This window comes from Symphalangus syndactylus, chromosome 5 (genome assembly GCF_028878055.3).
Source record: "Symphalangus syndactylus isolate Jambi chromosome 5, NHGRI_mSymSyn1-v2.1_pri, whole genome shotgun sequence".
Taxonomy (NCBI): domain Eukaryota; kingdom Metazoa; phylum Chordata; class Mammalia; order Primates; family Hylobatidae; genus Symphalangus; species Symphalangus syndactylus.
Genome location: NC_072427.2, coordinates 28,505,322 through 28,518,292, shown reverse-complemented (window position 1 = coordinate 28,518,292; position 12,971 = coordinate 28,505,322). Strand labels below are relative to the sequence as shown.

The window sequence follows — 12,971 nt, the reverse complement described above, 5'->3', positions numbered from 1 at the left end:
TGAAAAAGTACAAAGTGCAGTGGTAGCTCAGCAATCGACTTTATATGGGGAAGCGAGAGAGCACTTTAGGAGGAGGAAATTAGCATGTACAAAGTAACATATAAATCAGTATGGTTTGTACAGAAATTTTAATGGATAATGATTGAACACACAAGCTTTGAAATCAAACAATCTGACTGTATCTATTCTATCTGAGGATAAAATAACAGTCTTTACCTCATAGGACTACTGTGAAGATTACATGAAATGCTAAATATAAACCACTTAGCATAGGGCCTGGCATATACACAAAGATCTCAATAAGCGTTATCTCATATACTTTCTGACAAAAACATTCAACGAACTATGACTAAAAGAGAACTTCCTAAACCTGATAAAGGGCAGTTATGAAACACCCATAGTTAACATCTTACTTGATCTTGAAAGACTGAATGCTTTCGCCCTAAGATCAGAAACGAGACAAGGGCTGGGCACAGTGGCTCACGTGTATAATCCCAGCACTTTGGGAGGCTAAGGCAGGAGGATCACTTGAGCCCAGGAGTTTGTGACCAGCCTGAGCAACATGGCAAAACCCCATCTCTTCAAAAAAATATAAAAATAAGCTGGGTATGGTGGCGCCTGCCTGTAGTCCCAGCTACTTGAGGGGCAGAGGCAGGAGGATCACCTGAGCCCAGGAAGTCGAGGCTGCAGTGAGCCATGTTCATACCACTACACTCCAGCCTGGGCAACAGAGTAAGACCTTGTCTCAAAAAAAAAAAAAAAAAAAAAAACGGTTTCAGCCAGAGCAGTTAGAGACATGAAAGGGATCCAGATCAGAAAAGAGGTAAAACTATCACTATGAGAGGATGACATGATCTTACATACTAAAAAGCCCTAAGTAATCTATAAACAACTATAACAATTAACAAATAAGTTCAGCAAGGTTATGTGATGCAAAAATCAATTATATTTCTATATACTAGCAATGAATAATCCAAAAATGAAATTAGAAAAAAATTTCACTTAGAATACTATTAACAAAATAAAGTACTTAGGAATAAATTTAACAAAAGAATTATAATACATACACTGAAAATGATAAAACATTGAAAGAAACTAAAGAAGACCTAAATAAATGGAAAAACATCCAGTGTTTACAGATTGGATGACTGACTGTAAAGTCCCCAAACTGATTTAAAGATTCCTGCCTCAGATTCAACACAATCAAAATCTAGCTGGATTTTTTTGTAAAAATTGACAAGTTAATCCAAAAATTCATATGGTAATATAAGCAATCCAGAAGAGCCAAAACAATCTTGAATAAAGTTGGAAGAACTTACACTTCCCAATTTCAAAACTTTATTACAAAACTATAGCAATCAGGACAATGCAGTACTGACATAAGGATAGACAAATCAATGGAACAGAATTGAAAGTCCAGAAATAAACCCCTACATTTATAGGCAATTGGTTTTCTTTAAGGGTGCCAAGATAATCCGATAGTCGGAGACAACTGTATAGCCACATACAAATGAATGAAGTTGAACCCCTAGATTACACCATTTATAAAAATTAAGTGAGAATGGGTCACAGACATAAAAACAAGGGTGAAACAATAAAACTCCTAGAAGAAAACATGAGTATTCCCCAGGACCTTGAATTAGACAATTGTTTCTTAGATACAACACCAAAAGCAACCAAAAAAATAAATAAATAAGTAAATAAAGACTTTCGTGCTTCAAAGGACAATATCAAGAAGTGAAAAGACCCACAGAATAATAGAAAATATTTGTAAATCATTTCTCATAAGAGATTTCTATCCAGCCAACATATATATACACATATAAGTTGACCCTTGAACAACATAGGTTTGAACTGTGTAGGTCCACTTACATGCATTTTTTTTCAACCAAACATGGATGAAAAAGACAGCATTCATGGGATGTGACACCCACCTATACAGAGGACTGACTCTTCTTATAGGTAGGTTAGTAGGACCAAATACAGGACTTGACTATGTGTGAATTTTGGTATACACAAGGGTCCTGAAACCAATTCCCTGAATAAACCAAGGCACAACTGTATTTCTATTTAATGTAAATATACATTTATATTATATGTAATATAAATAAACATATATATATACAAATAACCTAATTTTAAAATGGCAAAGGATGAAAATAAAAATGTCTTTAAAGCCCCTACCTCTCACCCTATACAAAAATCAACTCACAAAGGGATCGAAGACCTGAAACAATAAAACCACTAGAAGAAGACATAGGGGAAAATGCTCCAGGACACTGGTCTGGGAAAAGATTTTATGATAAGACCTGAAAAGTGCAGGCAACTAAAGCAAAAGAAACAAATGGGATTACATCAAATTAACTTCTGTACAGCCAATGACACAATCAACAGAGTGAAAAGACAGCCTGTAGAATGGGAGAAAATATTTGCAAACTACTCATTCCATAGGAGATTAATATCCATAATATACAAGGACAAACATATCAAAAGCAAAAAAAAAAAATCTGATTTAAAAATTGGCAAATGATATAAACAGACATTTTTCAAAAGAAGACATATACCAGCCTGGGCAACATAATGAGACTCCCATCTCTGCAAAAAATTTTAAAAAATTTGCCATCGTGGTGCATACCTGTAGTCCTGTCTACTTGGGAGGCTGAGGCAGGAGGATTGCTTGAGCCCAGGAGTTTGAGGCTGCAGTGAATTATAATCATGCCACTGCACTCCAGCGTAGGTACAGAGCCAGACCCTGTCTCAAAAAACCAAAAACAATCAAAAAAAGAATGAAAAAAATGCTCAACATTGCTAATCAAGGAGATGCAAATGAAAACCACATTGAGGTATCATCTCACCCCAATTAGGATGGCAGCTGTTATCAAAAGACAAAAAATAACAAATACTGGTGAGAATGCAGAGAAAAAGGAACTCTTATATACTGCTGATGGTAATGTAAACTAGTACAACCACTATGGAGAACAGTAAGGAGGTTCCTCAAAAAACTACAAATAGAATATCATATGATCCAGCAATTCCACTACAGGGAATTTATCCAAAGACAAGACTATCATTATATCAAAGAGACATTTGCACCTCCATGTTTACTGTAACACTACTGACAATAGCCAAGATATGAAATCAACCTAGATGTCCAACAAAAGATGAATGGATGAAGAAAATGTGGAATATATATATATACCAGAGAATGCTATTTAGTCATGAAAAAAAAAAAAAAGAAATCCTGTCATTTGCAGCAACATGGATGAGACTGGGACGTTATGCTAAGTAAAATAAGCCAGAAACAAAAAGTTAAATAAACACTGCATGTTCTCACTCATTGGCAGTAGGGAGGGAGGGACAGGGAAAGATTTGTTAAAGGATAAAAAATTACCAATAGATACGAGGAATAAGTTCTAGTGTTCTATACCACGGTAAGATGACTATAGTTAACAGTAATATGTAGTTTCAAATAGCTAGGAAGAAAATCTAAAGTTAACAGTAATACGTAGTTTCAAATAACTAGGAAGAGGATATTGAACATTCCCAACACAAAGAAATGATAAATGTCTGAGATGATGGATATGTTAATAACCCTATCTGATCACTAACATATATGTACTAAAACATCACTACATACCTATGAATATGTACAATTATTATTTGTCAATTAAAAACTAAAAAAAAGAAAAAGAAAATGTTCAAATGGCCAATAAGCATATTTAAAAAGTTCACAATAAGTCACTAGGGAAATACAAATCAAAACCACCATATATCACTTTACATCCACTGAGTGGCTATATTAAACAAAACAAAACAAACCCAGACAATGTTAAGTATTGGCAAGGATATGGAGAAATTAAAACCCTCATTCATTGCTAGTAGGAATGTAAAAAGGTATAGTCTTTTTAGAAAATAGTTTGGCAGTTCCACAAAATGTTAAACACGGAGTTATTAAATGACCTAGCCATTCTACTGTTAGGTATATATCTAAGAGACATGAAACCCTATGTCCACACAAAAACTTACACACAAATAAGTGTTCATAGCAGAATTTTCGTAATAGCCAAAAAAGTGGAACCAACCCAAATGTCTAACAACTGATAAATGGATAAATGAAATATGGCATATAGATATTGTGGATAAAAAAATGAAAAAAAAAGTGTGACTTTTTATTTTATTTAATTATTTATTTTTTTAGACGGAGTCTCACCCTATCACCCAGGCTGCAGTACAATGGTGCGATCTTGGCTCACTGCAACCTCTGCCTCCTGGGTTCAAGCGATTCTCCTGCCTCAGCCTCCTAAGTAGCTGGGATTACAGATGCTCACCACCATACCCAGCTAAATTTTATAGTTTTAGTGAAGACAGGGTTTCACCATGTTGGCCAGGCTGGTCTCGAACTCCTGACCTCAGGTGATCCACCTGCCTCAGCCTCCCAAAGTGCTGGGATTACAGGCATGAACCACCATGCCAGACCACTTTTTTTAGCTTGATCATAAACAATTACAGTCTTTACCTGGCAGGCTTCACAGGAGAAAACTGCCCTCCCCACACCAGATTTGGTGCATACCTGCTGCACTGACATCTCTAAAGCAAGCTGCAGTCAAGACTCAGGTATTCCTAAATGGCCATGCTCTTTACCGTATCTACATTAGTAGCCCAGGTACCTTCATTCAGAAGTCTCTGTGGCCTTTAACCGAGGCCTTTCCTTAGGCAACTCTGGAGAGGCCTCTTCAACAGAGGGAAAACACTAAAAACACTTTCCTCCACTCTGACCCAGTACCTTCCTCCACTCCTAGCCTTTGCACCTTTTCCTCCAACCCACTCCAGATCTATAAAACAGCAGGAACCTTTTGCTGGGAGCTCCCTCACTATTGAGAAACTCCCACCTCTGTGTTGATCCACTTGACAGGAGGGAGCCTACACTTTCTCAGGTTTAACTTCTTGCTTATCCTAATTCAGTAAGTGATTAAAGTAACTCAGCTCTGTGTCCCCAGCTAAGCTCCTGACCCTATGCAATATTATTCAGTCATAAAAAGGAATCAAGGTTCATCCATGCTTCAACATGGATGAAGCTTAAAAACTTTATGCTAAATGAAAGAAATTAGTCACAGAAGACAACATATTGTGCAACTCCATTTACATAAAATGTCCACAATAGGCAGAAAATAAATTAATAGCTGAGGGGAGGGAGGAATGAGTACAGACTGCTAATGAGTACTTTTAAGAGTGATGAAAGGCCAGGCAGATGGCTCACACCTGTAATCCCAGCACTTTGGGAGGCCGAGGTGGGAGGATCACTTGAGGTTAGGAGGTCAAGACCAGCCTGGCCAACATGGTGAAACCCCGTCTCTATTAAAAATACAAAAATTAGCCAGGCATGGTGGCACACACCTGTAATCCCAGCTACTGGGGAGGCTGAGGTAGGAGAACTGCTTGAACTTGGGAGGCAGAGGTTGTGGTAAGCCAAGATGGTGCCACTGCACTCCAGCTTGGGTGAAAGAGACTCCATCTCAAAGAAAAAAACGAGTGATGAAAATATTCCAAAATTAGACTGTGGTGATGGTTGCACATCTCTGTAAATACAGTAAAAACTATTGAATTTTAAACTTTAAATGGGTGGAATTTATGGCATGGGAATTACTTCTCAATAAAGATATAATATGAATACACGATGTTAGTGTTCATATCATATCTAGACCACCATTGCTCTGTAAATGAGTTTGTAAAATAATCCTTAAGGAATGTAGATATTGAAGGACTCAGAGTAGTAGACTGACAGGCTGACATTTTTTTAAAGAAAAAAATAATCTGTTGACAATGATAAAAATGGCTGACAGAGCAGTCAGACTCAAGGTGGAAAGACCAGACGAGAGACTTACAACAGTGTATTTGGAAAAATTTTAACAAGAAGAGGACGAGCCAAGACAGGTAAGAAACGGGAAAAGGCTATGATCCTACCTTTAGAGTGGAATGCTATCTATAGAAGCTTTCTATATAAGGGAAGCTTTCTATAGAAGCCAATATTAACCTATATCCTTATTACAGAGGCTCCCAAACAGGGAACTACAGAAAGTCATCAAGTCCAAGAGAGCAGAGCGGTAGAAAGCTCTTAATAACTGGCCCATTAAAATAGCAGTTGTTTTAATCTATGATTTAACTAATGGAAGACTTGTCTTCAAAAATATTAGATTATAATGCCAATATATTCTCAAGTGTATCAGAGAATAGTAGTATGAATTTCATCTTTGAGTATTAAAGATAAAGAAAAAATTCACTCAAAAGTATTTTATCACTAGAACAAGTTTCATTTATTTCAAATGTCTTATAAACATGCTTAAAAGTAAGCATACTATATACGTACTTTTATAAGTTTCCCATTAAAACACTCAGAGGAAAAGATATTTTATATTGCCTTAAATTTTTTCAGAAACAATTCTTTCTCATTATAAAATATATATTAAAAGGCAAATGCATTCATAAATTACCTCACCTTTGGTTTTTAGATAAACCACAAAGAAATGTCTACAGCATAAGTTCCAGTTTGGGCCGATACCTGAATTGTAAAAAACAAACAGAAAAAGACATGGTCAATATGGTTGAATCTGAGTATGGAATTTAATTATTTCAATAGAACCCTAACTTGATCATTTACCCCCTAAATTTTTATGTTCAAGCTGTTCTTTAGATATCTATAGAATGTCAAGAATTAAGAAATTCTCCTGGACTTTCTATTGCCTTTGATTAATGTTGGTATTTCTTGAAATCAAAAGTATATCAAAACAGGCCGGGCACGGTGGCTCACGCCTGTAATCTCAGCACTTTGGGAGGCCGAGGTGGATGGGTCACCTGAGGTCAGGTGTTTGAGAGCAACCTGGCCAATGTGGCGAAACGCTGTCTCTACTAAAAATACAAAAAAATTAGCCAGACATAGTGGTGTGTGCCTGTAGTCCCAGCTACTAGGGAGGCTGAGGCAGGAGAATCGCTTGAACCTGGGAGGTGGAGGTTGCAGTGAACCAAGGTCATAAGGTCATGCCACTGCACTGCAGCATGGGCGATAGAGCAAGACTCCATCTCAAAAAAAAAAAAAAAAAAGATATCAAAACGTACTACATAAACAGGAGAAAAAAATCAATCTCCTTCATCAACTCAATTCTTCAAAAGAAAGTATTTTCTAAAGTTTGCACTCCCTATATTGGGACTGCCCATCCTCATAGAAAATACAGAATTTAAAAATCTGGAAATGTAAGAGTAAATCAATAGCACATGTTTATAAAACCTAGGCAAATCAGTAAATTAAATAAAACCAATGTCTAATAAGTATGAAAAATGGAAAAAATGTTCTCTACATTAGCAAAGAAAATAAAATTAAAATGAGATATCATCTTTGATCAATGAAATTATAATTGTTTTAAAAATAAGATTATAGTCATTGGCACCCTTCCAGTTCTTCTCCTCACCAGACTCATGGTAAGATTGCACTTCACTGCCCTCTTTCAACTTAGGTGTAGAAACATGACTTGCTTTAGCCACTGAAATGTACATAGATGTGATGTTACACATTTCTAAGTGTAAGCTTTAAGACCAACTACACAATTTACAGACCTCCTAGCTACTACAGTCATTATGGAGTTCACTAAATGTCTCTGAAGAGAAAAAAACAACCCTGCTGACATGTATTAGACATGTAACATGAGCAAGAAATAAACTTTGTTGTATTACGCAACTGAGATTTTTAGGACTGTTTGTTACTACAGCACAATCTAGGCTATACTGACAGCTACAAGTGATAATGTAATATAATAATATATAATAATAATGTAATATAACAGGCATTTTTGTACACTATTCATAGGAATTTAAATTGTTAAATTTGTTTTTGTTTTTTGGGTTTTTTTGAGACAGGATCTCGCTCTGTCACCTAGGCTGGAGTACAGTGGCGTGACCACAGCTCACTGCAACCTAGAACTCCCAGGCTCGAGTGATCCTTCCACCTCAGCATCCTGAGTAGCTGGGACTACACAAGTGCCCACCACCAAGCCCTGCTAATTTTTGTATTTTTTGTAGAGATGGGGTTTTGCCATGTTGTCCACCCAGACTGGTCTTGAACTACTGGGCTCAAGCAATCCACATGCCTCAGCCTCCCAAAGTGCTGGGATTACAGGCATGATCCACACGCCCAGCAATTGGTAAAATCTTTCTGGAATCCCAGCACTTTGGGAGGCCAAGGCGGGTGGATCATGAGGTCAGGAGATGGAGACCATCCTGGCCAACATGGTGAAACCCCGTCTCTACTAAAATACAAAAAATTAGCCGGGTGTGGTGGTGTGCACCTGTAATCCCATCTACTCAGGAGGCTGAGGCAGGGGAATCGCTTGAACCCGGGAGGCAAAGATTACAGTGGGCCGAGATTGCGCCACTGTACTCCAGCCTGGCGACTGGGTGAGACTCCATCTCAAAAAAGAGCTAGAAGCAAACTAAAGGTACAAATGATTTGCTAAATAAGTTAGAATATTAAGCAATCATTAAAACTACTTATCAAAGATGCTTAATGACTAACAGAGGAAACTGTGTAAAGGGCATACATAGGAATTCTCTGTACTGTCTACTCAATTTTTTCATGTATATGATTCTAGAACAGGTAAAACTAACTAATCTCCACTGACAGAAAGTAGGTAAGTTATTGTAGGAAACAAAGGTTGTATGAAGGAATTGACTGCAAAGGGGCTTAAGAGAAGCTTTTAAGAGTGATTAAAATGTTCTATATCTTGATTATGGCGGTTGTCAACAGGATATACACATTAGTCAAAACCCCTCAAACTGTACTGCACATAAATAATTTTACTAAAGTGGATTTTAAAAGTAAAATAAAAATGCTTAATGATAGGAAAATGCTCATCTGTTGGATAATCTGAATGTGTAATATATAAATTTGCATAGAAGAAGCTACAAATACATACAATGTTAATAGTGCTTTGATTTGCATAAATATTACATAGGTAGTTTTAATTTTTCCTTAAGTTATATACTTTCAAAATGCTCTAAGTAAGTACATATTTTTATGTTTATTTGGTGGTATTTTATTGCGAACCAGAGCTTAAGCCTAGAAAAAGCTTGAGGTTTTAATAATTTATTCATTCGGTATTTATTACATGCCTCCATGTACAAACAGCATTCTAAGTGGTAGAGGGATACCTCCAAGCTTGGGTATGTTTCTCCAAGGTTCAGCTAGATGGGCCTTTCAAGTGATCACCATTGCCAGTGAATGTGGAAGCATCAACTATCATCTGTAAACCACATCTGTTTATAATCTTTACACTGGCAAATGACAGGTAAGTTGTGACTATAAAAACTGTTTGGATTCCTGATTATCTGTTTACCTAGTCTTCCTGAAAATAAGCTAAAATTTTCTACAGTGTTTAATATGTAATATATAACATATATTTAGAATGTATTCTAATGTGTGAATGTGTTTATAAGAATCTGTATTGATAACTAATCATTTAAAAATGTTATGAGTTTTGAGCACTTATTTACTTAAAAAATTAAAAGTTTTGGGCCAGGCGTGGTGGCTCATGCCTGTAATCCCAGCAATTTACCAGGCCAAGGCGGGCGGATCACCTGAGGCCAGGAGTTCCAGACCAGCCTGGCCAACATTATGGAACCCCATCTCTACAAAAATACAAAAAAAATAGCTGGGCATGATGGCAAGTGCCTGTAATCCTAGCTACTAGGGAGGCTGAGGTGGGGGAATCGCTTGAACCCAGGAGGCGGAGGTTGTAGTAAGCTGAGATCACGCCACTGTACTCCAGCCTGGGAGACAAAGCAAGATGCCATCTCCAAATAAAAAAAAAAAAAAAGAGTTAAAAGTTTTACGACTATAAAAACTGCTTGAGAGTTTAAAACTCTAAGAAATTGTAGACAAATATAAATGAAACATAGAAAGCAATAAGTATGACAATGAAGACAAAGCATTAAACAAAGAGGAAGAAGTGTTTGATTAATCAAATAGAAATAGTGGATACAGGCCGGGCGCGGTGGCTCACGCTTGTAATCCCAGCACTTTGGGAGGCCGAGGCGGGCGGATCACGAGGTCAGGAGATCGAGACCACGGTGAAACCCCGTCTCTACTAAAAAAGACAAAAAATTAGCCGGGCGTGGTGGCAGGCGCCTGTAGTCCCAGCTACTCGGAGAGGCTGAGGCAGGAGAATGGCGTGAACCCGGGAGGCGGAGCTTGCAGTGAGCCGAGATTGCGCCACTGCACTCCAGCCTGGGCGACAGAGCGAGACTCCGTCTCAAAAAAAAAAAAAAAAAAAAAAAAAAAGAAATAGTGGATACATATCATTAACAAATTGTAATCAACAAAAATATAGTGAGAAAATATTTGTTTCGTGTTCAGCAGTGAGTGTAGCAATTCAAGATACTGGGGACAAGGGATTATGACTATATGCAGGGGACTATATGCACTAACTTCTCATATGGAAAAATCTGAGATAACTACTCCATTATAGGGCATACACATGAAGCAAAAGAGAAAGAACACATATAGAAGAATCTAATCCAGAAATGATTTTAAACCGGTGATCACTGAAATTAAATCACTATGTTTAATTATAACTATACAATATGTTGCTTTCTCAAGTTTGACATTTGCACCTACATGTTGTATTCAAAAAGTATAAAACTTCATAATTTACAATAAAATACAAATAAAATGCACTATTTATACTAATAACCATTAAGAAGTACTAAAACAATGTGTGCTAATCAGGTTACAGCTAGTAAAGATGAGTAAAATAGTCTTGGACATTAAGGATACAACACAGAAAATATTTGTATGTGAATCACAGTACAGATAGTAAAGACGAATAGACTCAGACACCAGGAAGTTTTCATAGCACTTAGAAAGATAGCACAAACCCAACACTCTCCTCCAACTCTCCACTGAGCCTTTCCTACACACAACTAATTAACTAAAAGTGAAGTGCTGATGACCTCCATATTTTACTAATTCAGCATCAAAGATCATTTCCTATTCTCCCCACTTCATCTCCCCACTTCATCTCCCTCTACTCTACTTACATATTCTCTAAACCAAGCATATTAATCTACTAGCATTCCTGAAAAAGCATCTGTTTTGTCCTATGGACCTTGGTCTATGTGGTTTCTCTCCTATGGACATGACTTCCTTTCTCCACCTATCCAAATTCCTTCCATCCTTCATGGCCCAATTTGACATCCATGATACGTTTGGAAAGCTTATAATCCAATAGGAAACATAGCTCAGGTACACACAAAAAAATTTTTAAGACCTTGAAAGTTGGAATAAATAAAATGTTATAAAATTCCAACAAGCAAAATGTCACCTCAGGGGAAAATGTTTAGGTACCACCTTGGAAAAGTCTTTGAGTAAGATATGAAAAAGAGCAGAGAAGAAAAAGGGACATTCTAGGCAGTGGAAATGAGCAAAGGTACAAAATGGATAATTTCTTATAGTAGTGCTTCTCATCTTTTGGTTTCCCTAGATTTGCCTCTAACAAAGTGATGACACAGAGAATGCCCTCAATTTCTAAAGTCCCTTGCCTACTCATAATTTTGAATGTTACCAAAACCCACAGATTTAATATGCTAATCAGGTAATCAAAATTCAATGTAGACAGTCTATTTCTGCATATGTCTTCAGATAACTTTTGTGAACATAAAAATCCAACATATCAAGCCAGGCACGGTGACTCATGCCTGTAATCTCAACACTTTGGGAGGCTGAAGCAGGTGGATAATGAGGTCAGGAGATAGAGACCATCCTGGCCAAAATGGTGAAATCCCATCTCTACTAAAATACAAAAAATTAATCAGGTGTGGTGGCCCACGCCTGTAGTCCCAGCTACTCAGGAGGCTGAGGTAGGAGAATCGCTTGAACCCAGGAGGCGGAGGTTGCAGTGAGCTGAGATCACGCCACTGCACTCCAGCCTGGCAACAGAGCAAGACTCCGTCTCAAAAAAGAAAAAGAAAGAAAGAAAGAAAGAAAGAAAGAAAGAAAGAAAGAAAGAAAGAAAGAAAGAAAGAAAGAAAGAAAGAAAGAAGGAAGGAAGGAAGGAAGGAAGGAAGGAAGGAAGGAAGGAAGGAAGGAAGGAAGGAAGGAAAGAAAGAAAGAAAGAAAGAAAGAAAGATCCAACACATCTACAAAATCAAATATAAATTTTGTGACTTTAAGGCTGAATTACATTATTTTCATACCATTAATCAAACCAAAAGGGCTGAAAGTAAAAACTTCATTATTTTGGTTTCCTTTTTACTAAGTAATTTTATTCTATGGATTGCAACCTTTCACATTCTGGTTCACTCCAAACCTAGGGCCTAGTGGATGCTACCTAAATACCTGTTGAATTAATAATATTGGAACATAAGATATATTTCACTGAAAATATTCCTTCCTTTAATTATGCAGTATAATAGAAAGTAGAGAGAAGATAAGAACATTAATTGAAAGTGTTGTAAAAGTGAAGCCATCAAAAAACTTAAAACAATTATTTCAAAACCATCTTTGAAGCAAATAATCTATTCACATGTAACTCAGATCTTTATTGTAGCCTTTGTTGTAACACTACACACATACCACCACCACCACCACCACCATCATCATGACATTTTTTTCTAAATACAGCTTGAAGGAGGAAACCATATAATTTGATTAACAGAAGCTGGGCGCAGTGGCTCATGCCTGCAATCCTAGCACTTTGGGAGGCCAAGGCAGGAGGATCACTTGAGGTCCACAGTTCAAGACCAGCCTGGCCAACATGATGAAACGCTGTCTCTACTAAAAATACAAAAATTAGCCAGGCACAGTGGCACACACCTGTAATTGCAGCTACTCGGGAAGCTGAGACAGGAGAATCGCTTGAAGGAGGTGGAGGTTGCAGTGACCTGAGATCATGCCACTGCACTCCAGCCCGGGAGACAGAGCAAGACTC

The 12,971-nt window shown here is 37.3% G+C and overlaps 1 protein-coding gene and 1 long non-coding RNA gene across 26 annotated transcripts in view; one reads left to right on the top strand and one right to left on the bottom strand.

The window, feature by feature from the left end:
- The window catches only part of PEAK1 (pseudopodium enriched atypical kinase 1), a 293,590-nt gene that overhangs the window by 230,987 nt on the left and 49,632 nt on the right, over positions 1–12,971 (bottom strand). For 16 of the 24 annotated variants that reach the window (XM_063638670.1, XM_055277617.2, XM_055277618.2 and 13 more), the window contains one exon: positions 6,494–6,556. The exons of 4 other annotated variants lie outside the window; for them this stretch is intronic. The gene's annotated coding sequence lies outside the window, so the exon portion shown is untranslated. Of the gene's footprint in view, positions 1–2,635; positions 2,753–6,493; positions 6,557–12,971 lie in introns of all 24 variants that reach the window. 4 more of the 24 variants (XM_063638673.1, XM_063638674.1, XM_063638666.1 and 1 more) reach the window with 1 other exon arrangement.
- The window catches only part of LOC129482203 (uncharacterized), a 47,497-nt gene that overhangs the window by 18,812 nt on the left and 15,714 nt on the right, over positions 1–12,971 (top strand). Inside the window, exons 2-3 of one of the 2 annotated variants that reach the window (XR_010120681.1) lie at positions 5,801–5,931; positions 9,223–9,332. This is a non-coding gene — a long non-coding RNA (uncharacterized lncRNA). The remainder of the gene's footprint in view (positions 1–5,800; positions 5,932–9,222; positions 9,333–12,971) is intronic. The other variant, XR_008657629.2, reaches the window with a different exon arrangement.